General features: G+C 37.5%; 1 long non-coding RNA gene across 1 annotated transcript; it reads right to left on the reverse strand.

Annotated features, from left to right (window-relative positions):
* Positions 1-4,682: 4,682 nt before the first annotated feature.
* Positions 4,683-5,204, reverse strand: LOC128128721 (uncharacterized). The gene is made up of 3 exons (XR_008226729.1): positions 5,055-5,204; positions 4,852-4,950; positions 4,683-4,741 (listed from the first exon to the last, which is right to left on the reverse strand). It is a non-coding gene; the product is annotated as an uncharacterized LOC128128721 (long non-coding RNA).
* Positions 5,205-12,937: the final 7,733 nt, after the last annotated feature.

The following is a 12,937-nucleotide window of genomic DNA, read 5'->3' on the forward strand; positions in this document are numbered from 1 at the left end:
AGTTCACGGCCTAAGAAGCTCCTTGGCCGTGAACTCACTTCTAGCCATGATTCCTAATTGTTTTATTGGTCTAAAGCATGAAATTGAGGCTTCTAGTTTGAGTTCCAAGGCTTTGAGGGTCATTGGAACCCTTTAGGACCTTAAAATGGAGTTTACTTCCCAAGTGTTCTTGGGCGATAAACTCCCAAATCTTGGGGTTTTAATCCGATTTTGATGTTTTTTAGTCATATACACACTAGCATACAAGTCTAAGGTAGTTATAAATCACGGGGAAAGGACTAAGTAGTATTTAAGCCACATATTGGAGTTTACTCCCCAAGAACGTTCTTGGGCGGTAAACTCCCGAGTCTAGTTGTTGTGTTATGAAATTGATGTTTCTAAACACAATCTAAGCTATACAACATAACTAGATCGAAGTACTCACAATTTGGGATAAAAACCCGAAGATCCGTGAGAGAGAATTTTGACTTTTCTCTAAATGGAATTCAACAAATGAACCAATTTGGTTCAGAATTCTATTTATAGTCCTGAGATATTTTTGGCAGAAAATATTTTTATTCCTGGAACGAACTCTAATGTCCTAGAGTATTGGAACAACAGTGTCACACAAAACCCTAGTGCATCCACTCTCCTAATATCTCCCTAAGTGTAAAATCCTGAAAACTGCTAAACTTATACTCGAAATCTGAGTTTTCACTGTAACTGTTCTAGCTTCTATTGGATTGATATGGTTTGTTCAAAATGGAAATTTCAGGTTGTCACATCATCCCCCTGTTGAAGGGAATTTCGTCCCGAAATTAGAATTTAGGCAAGGAAGTATGCACAAATGATCGAGTCGTGAGGAGGAAACTTCCTAATCGATTGCTTCTAGCGCACCTAAGTGAAATCGGGTTCTCGGTTGGCATTCCAATGAACCTTCACTAACTGGCGATGACGTTGCTTCGTCTGCTTGACCTCTCGGTCAAGGGTCACTACGGTTCTAATAAGAAGGTAAGGATCTCGACAAGTGGACTTACAAGAGGCCTAACGGAAAGGTATGGTTTCACGATCGAGACGCGAAGAGTAGGATGTACGTTACTAAGTTCGTGGAGTAGGTCTAGTTTGTGTGAGACACAGGAACGATTCTGATGAGAATCTCGGAGGTCCTAACTATATTGGATTTAGCTTTCCACGTGATACGAAGCGTATTAAGCCATTCCTAGAGTGAGTTAACCTAAACTCACTTGGAATCTCCAAGGTTTCTTTTTCTTGTTTAACCTCCCAGACAAAGGCCACCCCTTGCTGGGTCAAAGTCGTACGGGTTTTTGTAATTTGCGAGAAGTTCTGAATGAACTAAGACGGTAGGTCGGTAAGACCTAGAATTTGGCGAATGACTGTCGGTGTCACTGGTGTCGACAAATGCTCAACGGCTTTGACAAATTGAAAGAGTACTCAAAATTTCCCACATTACAACAGTGTGTCATAGAAATTTGACTCTTCAATTTCAAAACTCGTGCCTAGAGAACTTCTCTAAAGTTCCTCTGTAGGAAATGTTTCCATGCATGGGTTTTCTTCTTACTACGAGGGTAGATAAGTAAGTCATTACATGGAGAAATGAACTGATCCAAGTAAGAAAGACGTACCCTATTCATTTAGCTCTTGAAACTATGGGCGTATTGGTCCTATCTGAAGGGTATCACTACGGACTCGAAGTGTCCGCATCGAGTTCAGGAGATAGTCTTCCGGACATCTTTCCCTAACACTCGAACTGGTGATATTCGGATCTCAGATCCATTCCTGCAAGTAATTCTTTCCTTGCGTTTGCTCAACCATTTCATCTATGCGAGGTAGAGATAACGATTTCTATGAAAATCTTGACGGAGTCCTCGATATCTGAGGCACATACGATGCAATCCGTCGATCTCTAGGAGAATATGACTGGGGTTCTCTAGGGTGAGAAACCTAGTCTTCTAATTCTATTTCTGTGTAGTTCGCTAAGTTGTCCGGACTATTCTTGTATCTTCGTAGGTGTTTAAACTATAGGGTGATCTGTTTACGGGAGTCGTACTGGGTTCTAAGTTTGTTCACGTGACGATGTGATTACTCGTAGTCTTGAGCAGTTCTCCGTCCTGAAGTTCATATTAGAATTCATACATGGTTTCACAATCACAACTTCGGGTATACGAGTCGTATATAATTAAGATTGAAAAGGTAGTCGAATAACTGATTCTTCTTTAAGCTCACATCCTATCGGGGTAAAAGAAGTTAAAGTGGAATCATCAATTCTAAACCTGTAGAAGCTTGATTATATATCACTCTTATGTATACCTTCCTCAGTGATAGATCAATCGCATCACTACAAGAAAAAAGGCCTTTTACGACGCTCATTGCGCGTCGTAAAACGCTCAGACGACGCGCAAATGCGTGTCAAGGAAGGCCCTGTCATAAAGAGAGACGACGCGCATTTACGACGCGCATTTATGACGCGCATTTACGACGCGAGGTTATGACACGCAATGCGTATCAAGGAAGGCCCTGTCATAAAGGAAGACGACACGCATTTGCGTGTCGTAACCTTACGACGCGCATGTTTATGACACACAATGCGTATCAAGGAAGCCCCTGTCAAGAAAGGCCATGTCATAAATGAAGATGACACACATTTCTGCGTATCATAATTTTAAATGTTCTAAAAAAAATATTTACAATATCTAAATTTGATGTCATACAATTCATAATAGAAATAAAATATCATTTACAAAAAATACAATCCATTGCATAAAATTTAATGTCATACAATTCTATTTTTTACAATATCTAAATTTGCATCTAATCTACTCTCTACATCAAATTCCAACTAAATAAAGTTGCATCTTGCCTTTCATAATTCTTTAAGACTAATGCTCCAAACAGCTGTTATATGGATAAGAAGTTGTACATTGGCCCATCTCACTCAAGAAAGACTTAGCCAAATTCAACTCCAAGTCTTTACTGCATCTTGCTGATAATGCTGCAAGATTTGAATCAAGTGGCTTCATATTCTTTTCTTCCACCAACTTTACCTGATGCACAAAATACACAGAAACAAAAAAACATTATATAGGACAATCCAAAGACACATTATAAGCATAACAGTCAGTCCATGGACTTACTGTGGATCAATAATTGCAAACACCAAAGTTTGTTTGTGTGAACTTCACTTTTCTCATATAAAAACCTCTAATTCAGTTGATTGCATAGCCTTTGTGGACAACTGTTGGGGTTTCTCTTTGGGTTCTACTGAGGACTATGTCTGCAAAGTCTTTTCCAGTAGGTACCCTTGTGATTTTCTTGAAATTGTATTGCACCATGTTTGAATATTTAAGCAAAAACTGCATCAACACAAGTCATTATATCAGAAATCTACTGAATATTTGTTTCTTGGTATATACTGTTTTGAGTTTTGAGTGATTTCAGTGTTTACAAGACCAATGCCCTATGGGTTTTGAGTTAAATTTAATAAGATAATTGTGTTTATTTAGTTAAATGTAGTTGAAGAGACAAGAATAACATAGCTCTCGCTCTGTAGTCTATATAAGAACCGTTTATTTTGACATCCCACCATCAAAAAAGAAAATAACCCAATGACACCATACAAGAATTATAAGAAGCTTAACCTAAAACTTGGATTGCAAGTGTCGATTCATTACCATGGATGCAGATACATTAATAATAACCTCCTAAAGGGCTCAACTAATTAAGGTTAGAATAAGCCTAAAAATCAAGGAAAAGATACCTTTAGTCCCTGGTCGTTAAGGTCTTTCAAAGTATAATGAGTTGTTCCACTGAACTCACCGAGTCAACACAGTCCAAATCTGGAAATGTTTCTCGCCTTGGAAACACCTGGATATAAACAAAATGTATACAATTTAACCGCATTATTATAGAGAACAGTGTCCCCACTCTTGTACTAAAGAAGTTGCTTTCGGCTCATTAGTTGCCCATCACTTACACCATCCCTGCAAATAAAAAACGAAGTGAAGATTTAGTTTTTTTTTCTTTAATTGTACCACTTGAAATTATATTTATATATATACCTCTAGAATATGATCCCCAGTGGTTTTTTCCCTGTTGCCTTCTCAAAAGATAGTAAAAGATCCCTGCATTTTCAAATATTCGAGTTACTACATTACCCAACTTATTAACATCCATAACATATACTATCTTTTGACCAGTCAACGAGACAAAATGCACCTTTGTTGATTTGCAAAAAATTGGATCAAACTTCTACAACGTTTTGCCTTGTCCAGACTCTAATTTCTGCGTGCAGCTGTTTTGACTTGTCCAGACTCTAATTTCTCTTCTACCTGCATATATTTTGTAATAGAATCAGATTTTTGGATTGTTTTTTGGGTATTTAATAATGAGGTAAAGCCTAAATTTATATAAAAACTATAACCCTTAATGGGGAAAAAGAAAACATACTTGCTCCATCTCCTTTTTTTGAGATGCTTTTGAATCTGATCTCCAAGCAATATAGAGCAAACACAGCCCAAAGAAGGCATAAAGAACTGCATTGTAGAAAAAAACAATTTAGATGTCTCACAATCCTCATATTTTAAATTGAATTTTATTATATATATATATATATATATATATATATATATATATATATATATATATATATATATATATATACTCAATACATACCTGTAGCAACACTATTTGTGTGTTTCCTTGATATTAGATTTGGAACAATCCTACCAAGCCCTGTAGAAAGTATCTACATACCAAATAAAACCAAACTAAACTTAGAAGCAAACTAAAATATATGTTTTTCATTTATGTTCACTAAAATATGAAAAGGGTAAAAAAGAAAAGTAGCAAACTTACAGTCATTACAAACAGAGCACTGAGTGCACCTGATAGAACAATTGACTTTGGATGATGCATTGCCATAAGAGCTGCTATAATAAAAGTTTCATCTCCAATCTAGATGGAAGCAATAAATGGAATATTGGGTAATGTAATTTTGAGAAATAAGCATTTGTGGAAACTTATGTGTGCCTATAAAATAAGATAGGGAAAGAACATACCTCACTGACAAGAATCATTGACAAACTGGCAAAAAATGCATCCAAAACACCAAGACCAGGATCCAAATTTAGTACAGCTTTTGGATCAATCTTGTCACCTATGACATTGTTTTTAATTCTTTCCACAACAACCTGTTTCAAGTAAATACACGCATTAAGATGTATGATGAATAATAAGTAGAATCTTATTCAAACCTCAACATAGACTAGCATATAGTATTTAAATATCTAAAACTTTCTATAGCATAAAGAAACAAAAATTTGAAATCCAACTATAAAGTATAAACACAGGAAAGAGGAAACTTATAAATTAGTATTGAAAGTTCATATGTGTCTAAATGCTCATCCTCAACAGAAGGGTTTCCAATGTATAAGGGTTTTAATAGTTTCAAGTTTGTTCACAAATCACAATATTATAGCTATATCACTAAACCTTCTTCTTTTGCTCCTCTGGTGAATCAAGAATAACCCCACTTTTCTGCAATACCTGTTGGATAACCTAGAGAAATTGGGACAATTTTAGCCCAGGGGTATTTTAGGAATTTTTTAGTAAACTTGCATTTTTTATGTGGTATTTGAATTAGACTACGTTTCATTTGTGTTTAGTATAAAATAGGACTTGCATTACATTGTAATTTCATTCAAAATCATGTTTTTAATAAGTAGTTTTACCTTTGGCAAGAAGTAAACATTATTCCTCTGTTTTTTGGTTCATTCCCATGTTCATCTTTTTTTCTTCTACACTTCCTATTTCTCTTTTTTCTTTTGCCTTGGTGAACAAGATGCAAACTAAAATCTGCCCCTACGTAATAGCAATTCTCTGATGACACTTGGTATTTAGGTCGCCACTTCCCCTGTTCATCTATTATTATTTTCCATTTAGCAAGAATCAAAGTCAAACAGTTCATGTTGCTGAAATCCATCTCCATTCCAACAATGGCATATTGCTTTTGTATTTGTATTCTAAGGAGAATTAGGTGCCCTACCCTCACCCTCAACCTAAAACAAATGCATATCTCAACAATTAGGCATATAATTTTATAAACTGGGGGATGATTTTCATGAAAAAAAACACAAGATTTAAGAAGGTGAAGTGATTCATGTTTAGAAATTAACATGAACATATATAAAATAAAAAACGAAAATAGAATAAATTGTAAAGGGATCGTAGAATTACCAGAAAAAGGAACATATAGAGCACTGCTTTATAGAAATTGGTCCCCCCTTCAGCTCTTCGACAATCTTCATCTGGTGGAGGAGAGATATCTTCTGGCTCCAATGATTGCGTTTTTATCACCCACATCTTCTGGCTCCATCCCTTATGTGGAATTAACCTTCTCTATTACGTGCAAAGTTTTTTTTTGGAATGGAAGGCCTGTTGTATACTCACTGTTGCTTTCGTTTCCAACTATCAAACACCACCGAGACCACCTGCAATAAGGAAGCACGGACAAAGGAGAAAGAAAAATATTCATCTATGGAGGAGAGAGATGAGAGAAAACCCGGTGGAGGGGGAGAGACGAGAATGTGGATGCATCGATTAGGGAGAGAACAAACTCAGAGTGTGAAGTGAAGTCGGATTTAGGAGAAGTTGTACCAGTTTTAGGGAGAAATCGAACCAGTTGGTGTTTGTTGTTGATCTTCTTTGCTGATTACTGGCTCGTGAATAGAGAGAAAGGTTAGGGTTTCTTGATTGAGAAAAAAAAGGAAGGCGGGATTTTTAATTTTTTCAGAATTTCATTTCCCCCTACTGTTAAAGGATGGAACGCGCGTTCCATTAAAAATTATAAAGCGACATCCTTAGACGACGCGCATTTTATTATAGGTGCCCTCCGTGTTTTTTTTAGACACTAATTTAAGGGCGCGCAATAATACGTGTCTTCTATCCTTAAATTTTTTGAAGAGATGACATTTTTCTAATGTCACTCTCCTTTGCGTAACATAGATCAATGAGCGTCGTATTTTGCGCGTCGTAAAAGGCCTTTTTTCTTGTAGTGTATGAATCCTCGGATTAAACTTGACATACTGCACGAGTGGTACTTCAAGGATTTCTTTGGAAAGAAAATAACTAAGAGGTACTCCTGGCTTGAGTACTTCGGTGTTCTGATGTGACGGTTTCACTGGAAAAGTGATCTAGAAGAAAGAGATGTACGTATGAAGCTGTTTTCATGAGGATCAAATTGAATCGATTCGTATGATAATGTCGAAATCATACTGAAACTTAAAGACATTAGATTTGAACATAAGATGTTTACAGACAAAACACAACCGTGCAACCATGAATAGAGTTACAGTACTTTAGATTTACCACAAGACTATTGTTGCGAATAAGGTATACTACAAAAGACAAGTATACGCAGCACGAGAATCCCTATACAGATAGGATCTCGCAAAAGGTAAGACTCTAGTTGCACTAGTTCTGGATAGTTTATAAGTCTGTTACAATGAAATGCCTAAATTACATTTAACGTGGTTCCGGAGCAGGCTCTCCTGCAGCTGTGATCCTGAGAATTCTCCCATCTGCGCCAGAGTTCTTTGCTATGGGGAAATCCTTCTTGAAGTGCCCTATCTCCCCGCATTGGTGGCATGACTGGCTAGTACTAGCTTTGGTGACGAGATTGCGGTGTTTAGCGAGTGTTATGTGGACACAAGTGCCTTCCTCGTTGCTCCACTTTGAAAATTGCTTCTTAAATCGTTCGGCGTTATAACTAATCTTGTGTGTAGGGTCAGTCCTGATGAAAGGGACTTGAGTGATGGGTCGTGCCGGTGCTCCACAGCCACGAGCATGGTGCCCTATGTTTAGGCAATTGCAACATTGCATCTCATGGCAAGCCCCATGATGATGGAAACTACATTTATCACACTTCGGGAGTTTTCCCTCGTATGGCCTGCGCGGTAGGGGAACGGCAGGGGTTTCCACTTGCTGCTGTTGTATAGCCAGCTTTTGGGATCTCTTGCGTTCTTTCCGGGCTTGACGCTTTCGTTTCTTGTTCTCTGCTTTTCGGCTTTGCGAGCCTATGACTGTCACTGTTTGGCGACTTCCTGGATGGATACCACGATTGGAAACTTCATTCCCATCAGCAACATTGACTGTGCTGATAGCGCTACGGTGCGCAAGGACCGCGGTTACGGCAGCCACTACGGCAGCTGTAACAGTAGTTTGAAAGGTATCGGCGCCCATAGGAAAAGCGGAGGTTTCGCTGTTCGATTGATTGCTTTTGGATGACGACATGATTCTGTAACACGAAAGATAAGGATTTTGTGAGCGATTCTGGTTGACCCTTGATGTACTTAGATTGTTCATGTAAAGAGTACGACTATGTTCTCGAAAGTTTGACCTACATCCCTATGATGCAGTCCTAGTACGGAATGGAAGTATGTTCGCGAAGGTTTGACCTACATACCTATGATGTAGTCCTAGTAATGAGTAGAAGTAAGTTCGTAGAATGGTCTCAAGACGTTTGTCGTTCGAGCCGAGGTATCGTGGGTTGGTGAATAACAAGATCCAACCACTGAAAGTGACTTGGAAATGTCTCTGGATCTAACTTTCTATAGTCCAATGACTCGACTAAAGCAGGTTTCAGATAGACTCCAATGAGAGTATGATAAGAGTACTTGAATAAAGAATGACACAGAAGTTAGCCGGCTGTCAATATCTTTGATATTCCCGACGTAAAGATTCGGGAAAATGACTTTGTAAAGGTCTTACATCATATCCACAGAAGATAATTCTTGACAGCGTAAGGACCTAACTTAAAGTACTTACGGTACAAGGTAATTTCATAGAAAATGCCATATCGGGCATAGACAGAAAACACGATTCCCTTTTATAAGGAAAATAAAGTAAAGCGTCTACTATTGGCGACATTCATCCCTCTAGTGAACTCTTAGTTCAGCCAATTGACGTTCCATGTCAAGTAAGTGTCTTTCGTACACCCCCTGGCGTACTCGGAGCTTTATGACTTCGGCTCGTGATTCAGCCAGTGCTTGCAGCAGGGTTTCATGGTTTCTCTCTGATCTCTCATGAGCATTTTCTAGACGAATGGTGCGGAGGGTATGCATTCTCGCATCAGCGACAACTTCGGTATTCTGATATAGGGCTGTCCTGCCTTGAATCTCATTTCGGGCCACTCTGCGGACCAAGATTGGCAAGACTCTATCTGCTGAGCCCCCATTGTTCAAGTCATAAAAGCTTCGGTCGCCATTAAAGGGCATAGGCTGATCTTGTCCTTGGCTCCATGTTTCCAAGCATTCCACTCATTCAGGGTCGGGCCATGAAAAGCCGGACGAGGGTTAGGAATTGGAAAGGGAGCTGCTCGGGGTAGGTTCTCAACCTCTAGTTCGGAGTTAGCATCATACGAAAGGTCTTCATCATGGTGATCATTCAAGGGGATAGGATGATCATTATCTGGTTCTTCTCCAAACCAACCAGCTATGACTTCATTCGGAAGATACTGGTTGCCGAGGGGATGGAGTCCAACTATGTTTTCTATGCGAGAATTTAGGGTAAGAGAATAATTATTAGACGAACCATCTAGACAATTATTTAGAAAACCTTCATTAGTTACATCGCTATTTGTGAAGTGCATACCAGCTATGTGTAATCTAAACAGGATAGACCTTCAAATAAGTGATCTTAACTCCAAATTCACACAGAATAGGGGTAAAGCAAAATTTTCACAGATTCTAAGTCTATAACATCCTAATTACATATAGCCTTAGTGTATCCACTTAGCAACTATCAACTTAGTAATGAAGATCCCGTTTTAGTTCTCAAGTATAAAGTACTTATAGTAACGCCAAATACTCCTATAGTATTTTAATTTTAATGTTATGTTCTATTGTTCTCATTATGGTAGGGTTGGTAAGATTTTAGCATTGTTGCAACCACACAATTAAACTTAGGCACATGCTAGTCAACGCTCGGATAATATAGGTGATCAGGCTATATCTTCCCAGTTTTGACCATATGTCTCTAAGCCCACCTATGTTGCCCAACAATCATAATTCTTTTGTATTGTCCTAGTGACACTGATTTTAGTATGAATGCAGCACGTATACTTACTTAAATATTTTACTATTTAAAGTATAAACTCTTGGTCAGAGTATTTTTTTAATCCCTTATGTATTTATAGTTAGTATATCTTTTATGGGTTGATATACTTAATTCACTATAAACAATGCTCTGATACCAATCTGTCACACCCCAAAACCAAGAACGGCGGAAACGTTCTAGGGCGGAGGACGTCATGTATAATATCACAACAATGTACAGTAGTAAACAAGCAACAACATCATCCATTGCATTAATAATATAATTATTATACAAATGTGTTCTGTCAAATTTTGATAAACACTAAAGCATAAATCAAAATGAAAGATGAGTCTTGAACAAGCTCCATCTTCCTTTCTCCTTGCATCGGTACCTGCCTATGATAACCTGAGGATACAAGTAATTTTGAAAGCAAGTATCAGCATTGAAGCTGGTGAGATCATAAGTATTTAGTGTCTTAATTTGTATGTAAGTATCTGTATGTAAGAATTTGTATATGAACTGTAAGTATGAAGATGTTTGTAAAACAACTATAAACGTTTGAAAAACCCTAGAAATCCCTATGATTCCTATTAGTAACAAAAGGAGTCTTCTACCAAGACTTAACTGATCTCAATGTAGCCTTCTATCAAGGCAATCTAGTGTCTGTGTGTGTCGCTAGTAAGAGTGTGTATTTTCCCATGTCCGACTATTATTAGTCAAAAATATAGTTTTCTACATTATCGTACGTCGTGTGAAATATTCATGAAGTGAATGTAAAGGGAAAATGAAGTAGTACTATGGTGTAGTACCGAACTACAACCGTACCTATTACCTTAAGACCAAGGTAATACTTATGAGTACTGTAGCATTTGAAATAAATGACTACATCGGTACCCAACTGCCTTATTTGAGGGATAAGGTATAATGTGATGTCCAGATCCCAGACTATACGCTCCCCTATCAAAGGGATTTTGGGACCTACCCACGACTACTGCATGTATGCAAGCCGTGAGCATCCACATCACTATGATCATGTATACTTGATATAACTATCACAATTAAGTTGTGATTCATTAGTATAGTTAGATCCTGAACTCGTTCTATGCTATAGCACCTAGTGTCGTCTGTCCTATGTATATGTAAGCGTACTCATGTAAGTGTGATCATGTAATTGTACTTATGTAAGTGTGATCATGTAATAGTATAGTAATGTACTGTAATGTTCCACGCGTGCTAGCTGTAATGTGTGTTCTCTCTATCTAGCAAGTATAGTAATGTAATGTAATGTTATAGCTGTCATGTACGTGCTCTCTTCCTAGCAAGTATATTAATGTACAGTAATGATCTAGAAAGTAATGACTCATGAATGAACTAACTCATTGTATGATATTGTGTTCTAGTAATAGTTCTAGTATCTTCCTAAACTACCCATATGGTAGTTTACTAGTGATCTAACTGATACGTATGGACGTGGAGGTATACCCTTGCTACCCAAGGGTATCTGATGAACTGGAAGGGCCTTTTATGACTATATACGTACACATGATATATAACTAATATTTAAACGACTTTCGGACGAATACCCGATATCCCACCAGACCACATCTCAAGCGCGGAAATAGGGTGGATAGCCTTCCTAGGTCTTTTAAACATTTCTTATATAACTATACATATAGTGGCATGCAATTGATTATATAAAAACATAAATAAGTTTTGTAAAACATTTTAACGTAATTATTATTTTAAGAAAAAATCGACTTGATGTCAATCTATAAAACAGTTTGAAGGCATAAGTTTGATAAAACAGTTTAAGTATAAGGAAACATTTGTTTGAAACTCAATTGTAAGTAAGTTTGAAATATAGTATACAGAGTAAACTGTACAGTGTAATAAGGAGTTTAAAACATATAAAATGTTTATAAAAATCATTTGAAGGAGCTGTTTGGTAAAACCGCTAATGAGTAGCCAAATCATTTGAATGTTGTATATTAATCACATGTGATTGATGTAATAACTAGCATAATTCTACTTATTAATCACATGTGATTGATATAATAACTAGCATGATTCTACTTGTATCCCCCCCCCCATAAAACATTTAAAAATAGTTTAAAACATTAGTTAAGGGGTATGAACTCACCTGCAGTAAGTGACTGGAATTGAACGGACTGTTATCGTAAGGAAGGATCGGACAAGTGCTTGGTGTCAAGTGAAGACTGTAGACACACACAATGATCCTAATTACATATGAAGACATATGTATATAAATAATTAGTGATTAAAACACTAATTATACAAGTATAAACATTTAAACGCGAGGAAAACACTTTTGGTCAAGTGCTAGGAGGCTAATGGGTTGCAACAAAGGAGTGTAATACCTCAAATGGGAGTTTATGGTCTGATGACCATATTCTTTGGAGTTTACGGCCCAGGGGAGCAAACTCCTGGCCGTAAACTCTACATTGGGTCATTAATTGAGGCTTAAAGTTGATACAACTCAAGTGGTAAATTGTTCCAAGGTTTAAACAAGTGTTTGGGTGTCATATTAACTCCTTTAAGGAGTTTACGGCCCTGGGACCATATTCCCTTGGATTTTACAGCCGTAAACTCCCTTGGGAGGGTGGTTATGGTGTTTTCAAGTCTCCAACATTTCAAGGTAATGATCTATGTTGGGTTCTAGGCATAAGGAAGGAGTTAGGGTGTCATTTGACCCCTTTATAGGTGTTTACGGCCCAAGAACTTGTCTTGGCCATAAACTCCTTAACACATGTGATTCCTTATGTTTTCTAGGCTTTAAACATGTCACACCCCAAAATCAAGAACGGCGGAAACGTTCTGGTGCAGAGGA

The sequence above is a fragment of the Lactuca sativa genome, chromosome 9 (assembly GCF_002870075.4).
Source record: "Lactuca sativa cultivar Salinas chromosome 9, Lsat_Salinas_v11, whole genome shotgun sequence".
Taxonomy (NCBI): Eukaryota; Viridiplantae; Streptophyta; class Magnoliopsida; order Asterales; family Asteraceae; genus Lactuca; species Lactuca sativa.